At 36.8% G+C, this 17,556-nt stretch overlaps 1 pseudogene; it reads left to right on the forward strand.

Annotated features, from left to right (window-relative positions):
* Positions 1-715: 715 nt before the first annotated feature.
* LOC132680312 (keratin, type II cytoskeletal 8-like) lies at positions 716-8,480 on the forward strand (annotated as a pseudogene).
* Positions 8,481-17,556: the final 9,076 nt, after the last annotated feature.

Below are 17,556 nucleotides of genomic sequence, written 5' to 3' on the forward strand. Positions count from 1 at the left end.
TGACCTTTAACTAGATATAGCAGATTGGACGGATAGAAAGAGTAGCCATCACAGTGCCCACATGAGATGGCATATTGCCAAAGATGTTGGATCGCCCTTGAAGTACAGTGACTTGGTTAGTGCAGTAAGAGCACGTACTGTGTATTCTAAACAATGCCCGAGGCAACTGCCAAAAAAACCTGGGGCTGTTCATCAGAGTTCCCAGCTGGTGAGGTATCGGCAAAGTGATTATATTGGTCCCTTCCCTCTGAGTGAGGTTTCTGAATAATCCTCGGCCGGTGTGGACACTACATCTGACGTACCCTGAGGTTTCCCCTGCCACTATGCAAACTACCTGCTACCATTAGGGGATTAAAGAAACTGAGTACTGTATATGGATAGCCTTCGTAAAATAAATAGTGATTAGGAATCACATTTCAAAGGTCAAGACTAGGTAAAACAGCATGACATGGAGGCGGTTCTATCTCTCGTATAACCCACAAGCAGCAGGGCCGGTAGAAAGGAAGAATGGAATATTAAAGAAGAAAATCAAATCGTTAACTGGTAAAGCCACCTTGGCCAGGTGGACAAAAGTACTGTCCTAGGCTTTACTACATTTGAATGATGAACTAGTAGGGCCTGTTTGCCCCCTGTGCCAAACTGGGGACCCTTTGAAGCACATAGCATCATAAAGGTATGGGAGACACAGGGAACAGCCACTGTCTCAATCCTCACCATGAATCCACACTGCTATGCTGCCGAGAACATCAAATCTCATCACACCTGGAAGAGGAATTGTCGACTGGCATTTGCAATGGGATGTCCCTCCTGGTTGGGTGAGTTACTCTCAACCCCTGGAGAGAGCTACTCAGTCCCCACTGGCATGTTTTTATCCTGCCGCAAGCCAGACCTGTTGAAACACACTATACTTGAAATAAAATATGCACCATCTAAAGAGAGGAGAAGGTGGGGTACTGGTCTGGCATATCCTGCCCCCAGTCCATCTCTTCATGCCTGACAGTGCTGCCTCCCGCCGGCCAACATTGTTGGTATGAACAACTGGGTCCAATTCCTAAAGCTGCAGCCAGCCACATTATCTCTAAAAATCAGGCCATGAGTGTAATTCTTATAGAAGGGGAAGAGTTTCCCATATAAGATTCAATCAAATGTGTCTTTCTGGCCTTAGACTTTGGCTGTTCCTGTGATGTCCCACCGCCTGATGGAAATACCTTTTCACAGTGGGTCCACTCATGCCCAATAAAGAGATCTATCGACCTGCTGGGTATGTGGGCAACTGTTGCTTCTCTACAGCTCCTCAGGATTGCCATGGTGGGCATCGCCTCTCTAGTTAAGGGACCGGAAGGCCCTTAAGCTGTACATTAAAGAATAAACCAGGACTAGTACTCTTAGTTCATCTGATATTACCAATAATGATCTAGAAACATAGCCTGTAGGACATAGTATTAATAATACTGGGCATGAGTGTTGTTTTTCTGCCAGACAAACTATAAAGACAGTCCACCAAACTGCTGGTCAACAAGGTGCTGGAAATACACCCTTGGAGCCGTGAGTGGCTATACTCATGTTTGGGAATGGCTGATTCCATGCCATGGATATTTGGGCACCTGGGTATTCCTATGTTGGGAACAGAAAAATCCCTCTCAACAGATTCAGCCCAATTGTACCAGAAACATGGGATGGGATACCAGGTACCACTGAAACTGTGCATCATTCTGTCACATTAAGGGAGAGCGACTGATTTGGCACTGACTGGTTACACTGCCTAGGTATTTATTAGGTAGCACTAAATGGAATCCAATTATTATGCGGCACAAAATGTGGCTTCCACCTGGGTGGCTGGTCCATCACACTCTGGTTTTTTCCTAGGCACAAAGGTGAATTTGCCCCATAGTAAGAACAGCTGCCAAACTTTCTCCTTAGAGCCAGGTAGGCACATTCTGTGTTTCACTGGTATGACATCTGGCCATCATCTTTGTTTCCTCCATTTGTTTAGAGGATGATAGAGCACAGACAGGAATCCTTACCAAATTTACTCATCAAGCCTTGAGTAATAGCCAACAAAGTCTGTCCTTGTTGAACACTGAAATGTTTCTAATGAGAAAAGCTGTCCTCCAAAACGGGATGGGCTCACAAAAAGACACCCATGCCATCATCCTAACAGAATGTTGTGTGTTTATACATGATGAGCCTGTTAATGTATAATTTTTTTAAAATCACATAAAGACACAGGTAAATGCCATGACTGATGCCACCCCCAGCCCAGGGAACTAGAATAAATCAGTGGTTCAGATGCCGGGTCTTGGTTGAAAGCGCTGTCACTACTTTTGGAAATCATTGTCTTGATCTGTGTTTTCTTTTGCGTGTGCCTGTATAACTGCTGTAGCATCTGCCTCCAATGCAGCCAGATAGCTACCTCCACACTAACGAAACCCCTTGCTGACCACTCAGGGTGCATTTTAGAAAAGGGAGCTGGTGGAATTTTAGGAGCCAGTCACAAGGGAGTGGGAAGGTGGATTGTTGAAGAAGATTAAGGGGAAATGGCAGCCATTTGACCCTGGAGCTGGCCCAGAGCAACTGGGGACCACCCACCCCTGTCCTTATCCTTGGAATGTGAGTTATGCTTGCCTTCCTTGCCCCCAGAAAAGTGCTCCACAGACATGGCCTTGAGATAGTAATGTGATAGGAAGGCCATATGGACAGCATATGTGACTGAATCCAGTTAAGACTTCTATATAAACTTTTAAGATTTGGAAGTCAGGTGCAGAAATCCACTCATCTTGCTGCCACCCAAGACAAGTCACATATGTAAGTTGCCTTGCTGGGTAAACCTGCTACCTACCCACATGTAGGAGCCTACCTCTTTCTTCAGTCTCTCCGTGCCCTCTGAATACAGTGCCTGTTTCACATTATACCTGGGAAATTTCCTAGGAGCTTTCAAACCAGCAGTGTGTTTTATGGTATTTAAAAAAAAAAAAAAAAAAAAAAAAAAAAAGAACAAACAAAAGTATGAAAACAAAGACCTCTCACTCTGATGTAGAATTATACCAATAAATTACATCAAAACGAAAATAAAATTATCCCTTCTCTTTGTAGTAGAATAGTTGCCAGGATGGGTTTGTTCAGGCTGCCCGATCATGTGCTCATCCCTGATTGATCACAGAGGAACGTGATAGCAGCCATGTTGCGGACACCTTGATTGAAAGTTTACTAGAAGAGTATCTTCCTGAATGAAGGGTAGAAGTTTTCTAACAAATCGGGAGTAATGGTATACATGCATGGATGTGAGAGGGCAACGTGTTGGACAGCCAAATGATAACGGTGGTGTTTAGACAAGTGACTTAACCTTCTTGGGTCAGAGCCAATAATCCATCTACACAGTTCTCCAAGAATGTAGACTGTCAACCACCGCCACTAATGACTGAAATAGTGGATTACCATAATGGAGAAACACTGCATTACAAATTAGGAAAAGAAACACTTCATGGAGACAAAGCACTGTTGCCTCAGATAAGCACAGTAAGTGCATATTCATGTTATGTCTATTCTCTTTAATAATAGGAAAGAACTCGAAAAGAATGCAGAGGTGGAACCAGATAGGGACAGCAGGAAGGAGCGATACCCAGAGCATGACTGGAATGGAATTAATTGTTTCAGGGAAGCTAAGATTAAGAACTCCACGACTCTATGAATGTAAATGAGTATATAGGTACATATTTTATGATAGAATAACAGCTCAATTTTAACTGTAGAAAGAATAATTTAAATAAGACAGTAAAAGCATTACATTTCCTCAGCTATTTAAAGTGCTTTCTGAGTCACCAGGCAGCACTGCACTTTGTATTTCCTGGAGGACAGAGCATATACTTGATGAAGGATCTTTCATTCACAGAGTAGTTGGCAAAGTTAATATTCTGGCTTTCAGGGAAAAAAAGAGTCCAAAGATAGTCTATCAACTAGGATAAGTAGATAGGGCCACCTACTCAATAACTCATTTGCCCCTCCTAATTATACGCATGTGTGTGTGTGAGTGTGTGTGTGTGTGTGTGTGTGTGTGTGTGTATGTACGTGAGTGTATGTATATGTACAAACATATAGTTGAGGCCGAAATATCTTCTTCCAATATCAAAAGCATATTGTGCACTAAATAATGCATTTCCATGGCTTTTAGTTTTTAAGACTGCTTTTCTTTTGTTATATTTGACTTTATATCTCATAGTCACAACATTGCCATGACTAGCAAATGGTCCTTTTTTATTGCTATAATCATTGAGGCTATACCATATGCTTTCTAACGGATGAACATGAAAAAAGTAAAACTAATCATTTAAATTAGTTTCAGGGATACTGTTCTTGGCATAGAATAGACTTCATGAATCTTTTGCAGCTATTTCAACTCATAATGTACCAGCTTCTATAGACTTAACTCTCAACCTACCCTATATTTTCTTGACCTTGAACACTTATTAACATTTTATGATTCTGGAATAGTACTTACTCTATAATGACCATACTCTTTTATGATCTATTATAATAATAGATTATACAATTATTTTACAGGATAATATATTAAAACCCTCTGAATTTTTAAAATGCTGTTGAGCAAAATGTGAATAGGTCTAACAAGGTAAAAGAAATGACCCAGTTACATTGGCTTAAACACTGGCTTAGCTCAACAAAAGGGATACCTGACTCAGCAAAATCCATCACCAAAATGGCTCTCCTCTCCAGTCCTCCTGGATAGGCTATCCTCTATCTTCAGGCTGATAAGAGAAACTCGTATCTCTATTTCTGTGAAGAAACCATTCCCTCTTATCTCTAACCTAATAATTAACACACCGCTATAACACAAACATTGAATCTGTTTTGTTTTAAATATTTCATTGCAAAACAAATACCAAAGCCTCCTAACTGTACTTAGCCATTTTATATTACATGCGGCCATGAATATTGAACTTCAGTAATCCCTATGAAATAAGCATAAATCTTAGAAATCAGATAAAAATCTTTTTGGGCTTCGTGATATGGTTTCAAGAGAGTGAAATTAAGTAGGTTTGAAGCCCTCTCTGGAGAAAACGGAGTAATAAAGCTGTTAATCATGTTTGTGGCAAGCAGAAATGCAAAACCTCTAAAATTATCAGAAGACTTACATCTAGATGAGCATAAAGATGAAATAGATAGAGGTGCATAAAATATTCCGGGGATTTTTTACTATTATGTTCATTAGAGTTCCATCTTAATGCATGCTTTATTGCCCAGAAATTCATTTCATTTGCATTTTAACTGGGTTTTAGTCAAGTTAATCCTTTTTCTTCCCTTGCTAAGAAACTATTCAGCAACTACAGCAAAATACTGAAAGAAGAGAAAGAAATTGAAACAGCCTACTTACACCAAAACTTAAATTTGTCATAGTTTACTGAAGAAAAGAGGTGTTAGGCCAAGTTCACTAGATCGCATTATTTTAACACCAAAGGGTATCTTGGGTATTATAGAGTTGGCTCTATTAGATGAGAAGCAATTATATTCATTTATGCTAAAGATTTAATATCAAGGGAAATTTGGTAAAAATCAACATCTCATTTTTACAGGAGTGAAAACGATAAAGCAATCACATATTTAGAGGCATGCAATTAATTCTCACCACAAACTCCAATATGTAATGCCATGCATCATTTAAACAGCCTTGTAAATGAAGACCAGTTTAACTTGTATTTTCAAAGGGTAAGCATTCAGCTCAGTAACAAGTTGTCCTAATAGAAAGAGAAAGCACTTTTTTTAACACACACACAAAAAAAATGTTTCCTAAATTCTAATGATTATAAGGGCCACATGGAAATAAGACAGTTTTATCCATACGACAGTATATTGAAAAACAAAATGATGAAAACCTTAGTAAAATAGACCCTTCCAGGCAACAGATATTTGGCCAATCCCAAAGAAAAAGAAGGGTAAGAATAAGGAAAGCCAATAACATGGGGACAAAGTCTTCAGACAAAAGGAAACTTTTCTCATTATTTCTTTGAAATAATTCGATAAGATAGAATACAGTATTTTGAGCAAAGCCATCTCATATATATTGAGAATCATCTCTAAATTTTCTTTTAATAACATTTTCTTTTAAGGCTTTGCTATTTCTCAAGAAAATCTCAAAATGTGTTTTCTCCCTCACTAAAATTTGAGAGCTAAAGTGCCTTGCTTGCTCTGGCTTACATATCTTGCTTACCTGCCACCATCATTTCAAGTTTGGGATGCCTTTTTGTGATGCTTATTGACAGAAGATAGTCTGTTTGGAAGGGTTGCTGCTGTTAATTACTATTTTTGAAAGGAGTTTTTTTTGAGCTGTCAATCATTTCAACTACTCAATAAATGTAGCTTGGTGGAAAACATTACATTTGTTTCAGGCTTCTCATTGCCTTAAGAAAATGGAACAAAATGATTTTGAATGATTAACTGATGCTAAACAGAAAGTCATGTTTTTCACCCTCTTTACTCCTCCTGATTTCTGCTAGTCATAAAAATAAAGAAGTTAAAAGAAAACAAAGCCAATCCCCAGAAGAGTTAAAATGATCTTCATGACCCAGTGGAATTCAAGCACATTCCTGATCATCAGGTAACACGGAGTCCTTATTCTAGCCCTAGGTCTATTCCTACTGAGAAGATGGTGGAAATATCTACTTTTACCTAAATGATAGTATCTCCAACTTAATATATGGAAAGATAAACTTCAAAGATTAATGATAGGATTTATTTAAAAATGTATTTATCTTTGCTAAAGTTTTTATGATACAGGAGTGAATTCCACATAAATGTACGTAATCATTTTAGTAAGTAAAGCTAGTTGTCAAAAAATTCTGATTTAAAGTAGCTTATAACTACATTACTCTAACTTCAAGTTTGTTACACTTAAAATTTTATTTATCTATTTATCTATCTAATCTATCATCTATTTATCTATTTACAGGATTAACAATGTATATGAGTTTTTCATCTACCTTTTATTCTCAAATTCTATTCTTTATCCCATTTTCTCACAACTTTCTACAAAATGAAAACATGTTGACTAATATTATCCTTATATATCTTTTCAACATAGGAAATTCAGGTGAATTTATAAGATAATAGTACTTTTTATGAGATAAGATACAGAGAGACAAAGAGAGAGACAGAGACAGAGAAGAACAAGTAAGTCAGAAATAAAAAAAAAAAAGAATAGAAACAAATTATGCCAGCATTTGAACATGGAGATATAACAGACACATATCTACTTAAAAAACACCTTCAGAAACACATAAAAAAGAAATTAAAAACCTGAATATGATAAGCCTATGACAATTAAAGAAATTGTAGTAGTAATCAAACACACACATACAGCTTAGATGACCTCATCACTGAGTTTTATCAATCATTTAAGGTAAAAGTAATTCCAATATTTTACAAGTCCTTCTGGATAGCTGAAAAAGAGAAATCATGCTCCTGTCATTTTATAAAGCTAGCAAAAGCGTTTATGCCGCAAACTAAAAAGACAGTTTGAAATAAGATAATTACAGTATAATAACACTCATGAACAAATATGAAAATAAACTCTAAAACTCCTGGCAACCAAATCCAACAATATATTCTAAATGCAGTACATTTTGGCGCAGGCCTATTAAATATCCATCATAACTGGTTTAATAACATCAATCTACTGTTAGAAATGGTGCAAGGTGGGGATGAACTTATTTTTTCAGCTTTGGAGAAGTTTTTTTTTTTTTTTTTCTTTCTCTTTAATATTTGCTCATTGATATTTGTGATAAATATTCTGATTCTTAAAATATTTGTATTGAAATAACCCAGCATACTGAAATATCATAAAAACAATTGCAGCTGAGGCTGAGACCATGCCCCAGGTCAAGAGTGGGGAGCTGCAGACGGTGGCTGGGACAAACGGACACGACCTTCACTGCACGAGGACAGAGATTTCCGAGATGAATGAAAATATCCGTCAACTCCAGGCTGACGTGGAAGGCCTCAAGGATCTGAGGGCTTCCCCGGAAGCAGTCATCACCGATGCGGAGCACCGTGATGGTTCAAGGATGCCAATGCCAAGCTGGCCAAATTGGAGCCCTGCATTGAGCCAAGCAGGACCTGGCCGGGCAGCCGTGCCAGTGCCAGGAGTTCATGAACATCAAGCTGGCCCTGGACATCAAGATCGTCACCTGTTGCAAGCTGCTGGCCGGTGAGGAGACCCTGCTGGAGTCTGGGAAGAACATGAGGGTTCATACTACGACCAGACTAGCGGCTACTGAGGCGGGCTGAGCTCAGCCTACCGGGGCCTCATGAGCCCTGGACTCACCTATAGACTGAGCTCCTTCCAGTCCGGCCCTGGCAGGGTCTCCAGTTCCTTCAGCTGTGTCAGCTCCTTCCAGGCTGTGGCTGTGAAGAAGATAGAGACCCACGATGGGAAGCCGGTATCCGAGTCATCTGATATTTTGTCCAGGTGAATAGTCACTGTGGTCCCTCCCATCCTCCCTGTTCCTGGACGTGCCATAGAGCTTTGGGGGGAAGGAGGTATGCAGAGGTGTGCTGGGAAAAGGAGATCCACCTGGGGCTCAGTCTCAGCCCTCAGCCTCCACTTGTGGGGAGTCTATTGCCCTGGGTACCCCCTCTTGCCAATGCCCCCAACTAAAAGCCAATTCATTCTCAAAAATAAATAAACATTTAAAAAAAATTTTTAAAAAGAAATAAAAAAAAAAGGGGCGCCTGGGTGGCTCAGTTGGTTGGACGTCCAACTTCGGCTCAGGTCACGATCTCGCAGTCCGTGAGTTCGAGCCCCACGTCGGGCTCTGTGCTGACAGCTCGGAGCCTGGAGCCTGTTTCAGATTCTGTGTCTCCCTCTCTCTCTGACCCTCCCCCATTCATGCTCTGTCTTTCTCTGTCTCAAAAATAAATAAACATTAAAAAAAATTTAAAAAAGCCAATTCAAATGTCTTTTCCCAATTAAAGTCTAAGATGCTTCTGCCAACATCAACCTCCAAATTTTCCCTCCAAGGTTACTTCCAAATGGAAGCTAGGACATGATTCAATGTGTCATAGTATGCTTTTTATAGCAAAATTTGATTATGTATCAATTTGAAAAGCAAAATTTCCTTAGATGTAGAGATATTTCTAAATCAATATTTAATGATTTTTGAAAAGTAAAGTTCTTAATCAGTTTTTAAATCATAACAATACTCTTAAACCTAAAATGTTTCATGGCGTAATTAAATAGAAAAAAAAACTCTATGTGCTTGGATTAATTACATAAATTTAACTCTAATATTATAGTCATGAAAAAGATAAGAGCAATATAAACTATAAAAATGTATATAATAGATTATTTCCCCCCCTGAAGAACCTTATGCAATGTAACCTTGAAGATTCTTTATATGGAAAACTATGAAAGTATTCAGTTTAAGAAGAATGAAAGTATATGTTTTTTGGTGATATTAAAAATGTTAAATCTCTTTCTATTTTAGGTTCAGAGAGAACTATTAGGATCGTTTCTGATCAGAAAGAATGACTGACCCGTGATGCTGATCAGGAAAGCAGAAATTTAGCTAGGAATGGAATGTAGATTTCTCAATGCAGTCCATAGTTAATTCTTGAAACTGAGAATTTCAGAATTGCTGATTTTTAGCAGGCTTTGTTTTTGTGGTAGAGGTGAGGAGAGGAAACTGTACTACAGAGAGAAATAACAGTTGCCTCAGACTGGTTTTAAATTTGGTTCATCACTGCCTCTTTATTATATACCTAATTCTGTCCCATCTCTGTGTAATATATGGGTGGGAAGTACAATGTAAAAATATGGGTTTTTTAGAAGTTAAAGAGAAGATGCCTTGACATCTAGATAGTATTTAGTATTACTGTATGTAATCTTATGATTTCTTACATAAATAACTTAATTTCTCTAAACTTTGTGACTTAGAATTTAATATATATCTCAATCAGGGAATACTTGAGTCCTTGGAAGAATTTCCTGGAGAATGTATGATAATACAAAATAAAATGTAAAATCATGATAGCCAGAATAACAATATAGAATTGATATCACATTACCAACAGGACCTCACTTAGAAAACCATCTCAGATTTCTGTTTAATAGTATCACCTATATTTCTAGCCCTCAGTTTTCTGTGCACCTGTGTGACCCACATTTCTTGGACCCTAGTAGTTAGTGAGGCACCTGCCCAGTACTTACCAATGGGCTGTAAGCAAAAGTAACCTGTGTCATTTTTAGGATGATTCACTTAAGAAAAAGTGTGAGCTCTCTAAGTTCTCTCTTAGGCTCCTGTGGTGTCCAAGAGTCCATATTTCGAGGAGGGGCAATATGACAGAAGCATCTGAATTGCGGGAGAAAAGTTACCGTAAGTTACCAAACTCAGACTATGCTTGCCAAAAGTAAAAACTACACCTCTGCTGAATTAAGCCACTGATACTTGCTTTTGCAATATTACCTGGTCTAGCTGGACTAACATATTATTTATTTCAGCCTTCCAATTTGTTTTGCGCACTCCTGGGTCCTCAAATATTTTAAGAATTAATATATCAAAGTAAGCATTAATTTTGTTACTAAGAGTATACTGTGCAAAGCATAGCTATCACAAACTCCACTCCTTATAAAGGACCATGTTTATGATGGAACACCCAGAACAAATTATTGTCATGACACAACATCGTTTTCAGGTCTGTGGCCATTCCAGTGTTTACTGCGCTATAATGTATTTAACAACCTTGAATTAAATATCCTTCTGTACTCTTATATTTATTAGGATAGTTTCTGATCATTAATTATAAAAGTTTTCCATAATAGCAGCAGACTAACATGATGATTGTAACAATCCATACTACAAAAATACCATGGAATGTTCAATACATAAACTATATAAAGGATCTGCCTGTTACAGGTTTTCTATCTATCAATCTCCTCTCCATGGTATTTGCTCTGTCTTGAAATATTGTCATCCATTACTTGTCGCACACCTGCCTTCATGGGTAAGAGTGTTTTTATTCCTAGTACTCATCGCTCAGTCTCGAAAATACAGGGTCCCTGATTTTTAGTCATTAGTGTAAAAACACACAACTCTGGCCTGACAGCAATAAGTAAGCCTCTGGCGATGCTATTTTCTCTCTGAAAAATCATTAAGTTTGGCTCAGAATTTTAAAAGTGACTAAATTGTGCAACCATTTGGTGGTGAGAGCATTTCCAAATTTCCTGTGTAATAGATACAGAGATTCTACAGAAGCAGGAGTGCCATGAACTAATGTGCATATTTTATAGAAAAGCTAAGAAGAACTTGGGCTAGATCATTGCCATTGCAGTTTTATTTTTTGAAGAAAGAGACTGATTCTCTCATTCTCTCTTTGTCCTCAAAAGTGGAAAAGAAACAAAAACAAAAAACAATGACAAATGATGATCAGGATGGGTCCTGTAACTTGATAAATTCCATGGCCCCTTAACTAGAGTTTTGAGATGAAATATCAGGCTTCCCTAAACTTGTGAATATTATTTGCCTATCTTACATGAAAACACTGTCTCTTGTTTGAAAGTAGTAATATATATGATTAGAATACATTCCATATTTGCTCATTCTCCCCATAGGGAAAAAAACAAGTTGGTGACAGTGTCATAATTCTTTGGGCTTGTGGTAACCTCAGTGGCATGGCTCAATGGGAAGGCAATGAAAATAGGCCAGGGCTGGGGCTAACAGCACTAATCTGCTTTGGGGGCAAATCTTTAAGGGCTCAATGAATATAAGACAACAACTCATTTCTGGATAGGACAAACAAAGTATTCTAAATAGGGAAACTCTTGGGATTATGCTTTGAACAAACCATCTAATGTCTGGTGGGGAGTATGGGAAACAATCTAATTTAGAGTGAATAGCCTGATGGGGTGTTTGGGTGGCTCAGTTGGTTAAGCATCCAACTTTGGCTCAGGTCATGATCTCACAGTACACGAGTTCGAGCCCTGTGTCGGGCTCTCTGCTGACAGCTCAGAGCCTAGAGCCTGCTTTGGATTCTGTGTCTCCTCTCTCTCTGCCCCTTCCCTGCTTGTATTCTGTTTGTCTCTCTTTCTCTCTCTCTCAAAAATAAACAAAACATTAAAAAAACTAAAGTAAATGGCTTGGTAAGGGTGGACAGGACACCAGGAAAGATTGGACTAAAGAGATGACTTCAATTTCCACATAAGCCGAATGAATTAGAAAATCAAGCAAAACTTTGGTAAGAAAACACATACAGAGTGCTAATATAACATTGGATATACTGATACATTTTTGAAATCATAAATTTAAATCAAAGCATGCTAAAATTATAAGCATAATCCTTTCAGTATTCCTCAGGATTTATTCAAGATTAATCCTAGTGCTGGACAAGTGAGTCTTGAGTTGTAGTGAAAATATCCTCATATGTAAAACAATCAATCAATAAATCACGATTTTTAAAATCTAGGTCATAGAAATTGATGGGTGAATTGGAAGTAGTATTTAAGTAAAACAAGTTCTAGAATGTGAAATAGCATGAAATTTCTAACTAAAACAGTAAATCAGAAGCTTGTTTATTTGTCTGTTTTTCAATAGCAAAATGGAATTCAGGTAAATTTTCTCAACTTCTAAGCTATGCCAGAAAATTAATGAGAGTTACCCACAAAGCTAGGCTTGTTTCATGACTCAATTTCATTTGTATTCATTATTTAATTATTATCTATATTTTTATATCACACTTTTAGTTAAGTCATGCCAATATATTCAAAAGTATATTTAAGGTGACTTTGAAAAGCATATCAAGATAAAATAAAATTACCTACCATAAATCTAGATGCAGAGGAAGATGAATGAACAAACAAGGATTAACACAGTTGGGGCTTAAGAGGTGATATATAAGGGTGCCTCGGTAGCTCTGTTGGGTAAGCATACAACTCTTGATTTCAGGTCATGATCTCATGGCTCCTCAGTCTGTGCCCTGCATTGAGCTCTGTGCTGACAGTTCAAAGCCTGCTTGGGATTCTCTCTCTTCCTCTCTCTCTTCCCCTCTCCCACTCACATTTTTCCTCTCTTTCTCTTTCTCAAAATAGATAGACTTAAAAAAAGTTTTTTTTAAAAAAAGAGGTGATATATAGATCTAGGTACACTCAGTAGATGAATATCTTATATCTTAGCTCTAGGCTTTCTAGCAACCATCGCATAAAATTTATAATTCATACAGTTCACCATATTCATAAGATAAAAATAAATTTATATGCCCTATAGCATTATAGTTTCTTCAACTAAGATTCAGAAGCAATTTCTCACATGAGTCTTCAAGTAGACATGAATAATGTAAGAAACAATGTGCTCAAAAAACCTGATAAAAAGTGTATTGATGAATATTACATATGAAGTGCCTTTATTCTATAGAGGACTAATATTAATCATACGGAGTGATAATATTCAGACAGAATTGGTATGACCCAAGAAGCAGAGTGCATCTGATGGGGTCCTGCCCTCCATTTTCTCCTTAGTATATGGCATTTCTCCTTAGGGATGATTAATGGGTAAAAGATGACACATTTTCCTATAACTCTTTTGAGCCCCAAATGATGGGTTTTCTCTAATTGGGATATTTTACCTTTACTGCCAGTTAAAACATAGGTAAGTGGTATATTCAAAACACAATGGCAAATTTGATGCTAAAACATTCGGTGTTGTCTAACATTATGGAATAATAAAGAATTTTGAGAGGTTCATCCAAATTTGGGGGGTTTCGGTGTCTCATAACTCTAACTAACTGACTAACTATATATATACTTTTTGTAAGTTCAAAGTATCATGATCACTCAGGACACTGGAAGGGAGGAGTTCATGAAAATGACTACTAAGTTCAAACTTCATTAGCTACAGATCTATTCCCAAGTACATTAAAAGTCCTGTTTACATTATAATCTTAAGAAATACTTTCTGCCGCCTTCTTTGTAATGAAGTTGTGGGGAATCACAGAAGAAAATGTTTTAAAAAGTTACTTTAATTTTGATGTCAAAAATTGCAGACATTAGGTAAAAAATTAAAAAAAAAAAGAAGTCCAAATAAATGATGGCCCTTAGTTAATAATAATGTATCAATATTTCTTTATTAATGGTAACAGAATTAACCATACTAACGTAAGGTATTAATAGTAGAGGAAACTGCAGGGGAAATGGGAATATATGGGAATTCTCTGTACTATATGCTCAGTTTTTCTGTAGACCTACGACTGTTCTAAAAAATAGAGCCTATTAATAAAAATATTAAAGTGTTGTGGTCAGTAACAAAAGATAAATAATCTAATTTAAAATTTCAAGTATTTTAATAGATATTTATCCAAAAATGTACAAAAGACCAGTAAGCACACGAAAAGGTACCCAACGTGAGTCGGGGGGCGCAGGGGAAACAAAACCACAGTGATATTCCTCTTCACACTCACCAGAATGGCTATAAAAATGAGACAATGTGATAGTTACTTTTATATACCTACCTCATTGAATCAGGGATACCCAGATTTTCTGGTTAAACTTTTTTTTTTTCTTGTTTGTAAAGGTGTTTCTGGGTGAGATTAGTATTTGACTCAATGGTCTCAGTAGACTGCCCCCCCCCCCCCCAGTATAAGTGGGCATAAACCAATCCATTGAAGGCTTGAATAGATTAAACAGCAGAGGAAGTTGGAATTCACCTCTTTTTTTCCTGACTCACTGTTGAGCTAAGACATCTTATCTGCCCCTGCCCTTGGACTGGGCTTGACATCATGTGCTGCCTTTGTTTCCAGATTTTGAAACTCAAGACTGAATTATACCACAGGTTACCCTGTGTCTCCAGCTTCCAGATAGCAGATCGTAGGGGGTTTCAGCTTCTATAATTGTGTAAGCAAATTCCTAATAATAAAACACCTTTTATATCCTCTTGGTTCTGTTAATGTAGAAAGCACTAACACAGACAGTAGCAAGTGTTGACATGGATGTAGAGAGATTGAAACCCACATTGATTGCAGGTGGAAAAGCAAATCCATACAGCTACTTTGGGAAACAGGTAGTTTAAAAATAGAGTTGCTATATAATACAGCAGTTCTTATCCTAAGCATATGCTCAATAGATAAGAAAACATACATCCAACACGAAAACAAGTATATAAATGCTCACAGCAGCATTATTCTTAATAGTTAAAAACTGGAAAGAGCCCAAATGTCCATTAACTGATTAACTGATAAAATGTAATATATCTACATATAGGAATATGATTATTTGGCAATAGAAAGGATGTTGCAGGCTACAGTAAGGATAAACATTATGATAAGTTAAAGAGGTTAGTCACAAAAGATGACATAGTCTGATTCTTTCTATACATGAAATATCCAAAATCTATTAGGGAAGATAGCAGACTAGTTGTTCCCTATGACTGATGAAGGCAAAGGCGTGGGGGTGTGGGGGGTGTGATGGGGAGGTGTTGCTAAATTATGATCATGGTTGCATCATTCCATAAATTTACTTAAAATCAGTGAACTGATCACCTCTGTGATCAGAGAAATCACCTCTCCAGATGAACTTTATCACATGTAAACTATATACCAGTGAAGATGCCCCCCAAAACAGTAATCGTAAATATTTCCTTTTGGATCTAAATCTGGCTGACACAAATGAATACAATATGATCAATAAATACTAACAAGCTGTTTGTTGCCTTCTCTATTTCCTCAAGAATTCATGTGGCCATAGCTTTTGCAGAAATTGGGTCTGACTTTTCTCATGCTGTTTCACAGAATTCTCTAGTATATCCGTTAACACTAGTTTAAGAGTATAAATGACTCAAGAGAGTTCAAGAAATTTACTTATTCTCCTCCTTTAGAAGGAGAGAGAAAAGGAAGAGAAGAAAGAGAAGAGAAAGAAAGAAAAATAAAATAAAAAGAAGCCCCAACAGTGACTGTTAAATATTAAGCTCAAGTAAATCATTGTCGAATCCTGTCACCCATTTTCTTTCACGTTATTGCAACAGATGGGGCATTAAAAACTTGTAAAGTTCTCTTCAGAACCCTCTGTTCAAAAACTGCCCTGTCCTTTATGTAATGTGATTGCCAGAAAACAAATGACCTGCCTTGGAAGGAGGGAATGAATCCCCTACTGGATGTCCTTACCGCTAACTGTATTTGCTCAAAGACTAAACATAAAAACATCCACTGCCTCCTACTTTAGAAAAGACATGTAGTTATGAGGAAAACATTCTGTTTCACTTTGTACACCAAGGTTGATATAGGTTCAATGGTATATAAGAGGAACCTTTTAAGAAAAACTACAAAAGTATTATGAAAGGGACTATATATTTTATATGAGGAAAGAAATCACAACACATTAAGTTTTAAGAGGATCAAAACTCAAAAGCTAGAAAAAATAGCAATTTTTTTAAAGTTTATTTATTTACATTAAAAGAGAGAAAAAAAGAGAGAGAATCCCAAGCAGGCTCTATGCTAACAGCACGGAGCCCAATGTGGAGTTCGAGGAACTGTGAGATCATGACCTGAGCAGAAATCAAGAGTCAAGTCACTCAAGTGACTGAGCCACCCAGGTGCCCCCAAAATAGCATATTTTTATTAACCAACTGCCTGACATGCCTTTATATTAGTTTTGTCTATCATATTATTGGCTACATACTATGATCATCCCTTAATATAAAAGCTTTTTATATTTTTTAAAGGAACGAGAAAAATATTTCAGCCTGTTTTTTAGTATATTTGATATATATTTTTATTATTAATATTATTGGTTATTTAGAAAAGTAGCTTTGGACCTCATAATTTTTTATAACATCATAATTTTTTTAAAGTGTTAAATTTGGGGGAATCTCTATAAACATTTTTGATTTATGAACTGTAAGATTCAAGGTATTTTAAAACTTCTTTGGTGACTAATTTTAAGTATTCACTCGTTAACTACTTTGTCTTTAGTATCTTTATGGAGATAACATTTTCTTAGTTTTATGTTACTGCCATTGGTGCTGGTATTATGTGCCAAGTGAACAATACATTTAAAATTTTGTTATATGTTCTTTTTATGTAAATGGATTAATAAAACTCATACCTTATTTATTAATAATTTTTGGAATTTATCTCTTTTTAATGAATTGCTGTACTTAATATTACCTAGTTTTGTTGGTAATTTACTTCTTAATATTGAAATATTTTCTATTTTGTCATTTATATTTATCCTTATCGCTTCACATCCCACTTGTTTTTTAACCTAAATTTTTCTCAGTTCTTCAATAAACAAATATTAATCCAACAAAAGAGATACCTTTCGTAAGTGTCCAAATCAAGCATCTGTTATTTCTCTTGTGTTTTACGAAAAGATTCCAAAATGTCTTTTAGAATGGAAGTTGAATGACATATTTGAGTTATATCAACTTTTGGAATAAACTTTAGCATCTTATTTGTGTTTGGGTCTCACTTCTTAAATTTTGAAAATATTAGAATGTTTAAAGTGGTTTTATTCCCATATTGTAAAGCCTGAACAGCTTTGTAGTGGGCAGATAATCTCATCACACT

This window comes from Panthera onca, chromosome A1 (assembly GCF_046562875.1).
Source record: "Panthera onca isolate mPanOnc1 chromosome A1, mPanOnc1 haplotype 2, whole genome shotgun sequence".
NCBI lineage: Eukaryota > Metazoa > Chordata > Mammalia > Carnivora > Felidae > Panthera > Panthera onca.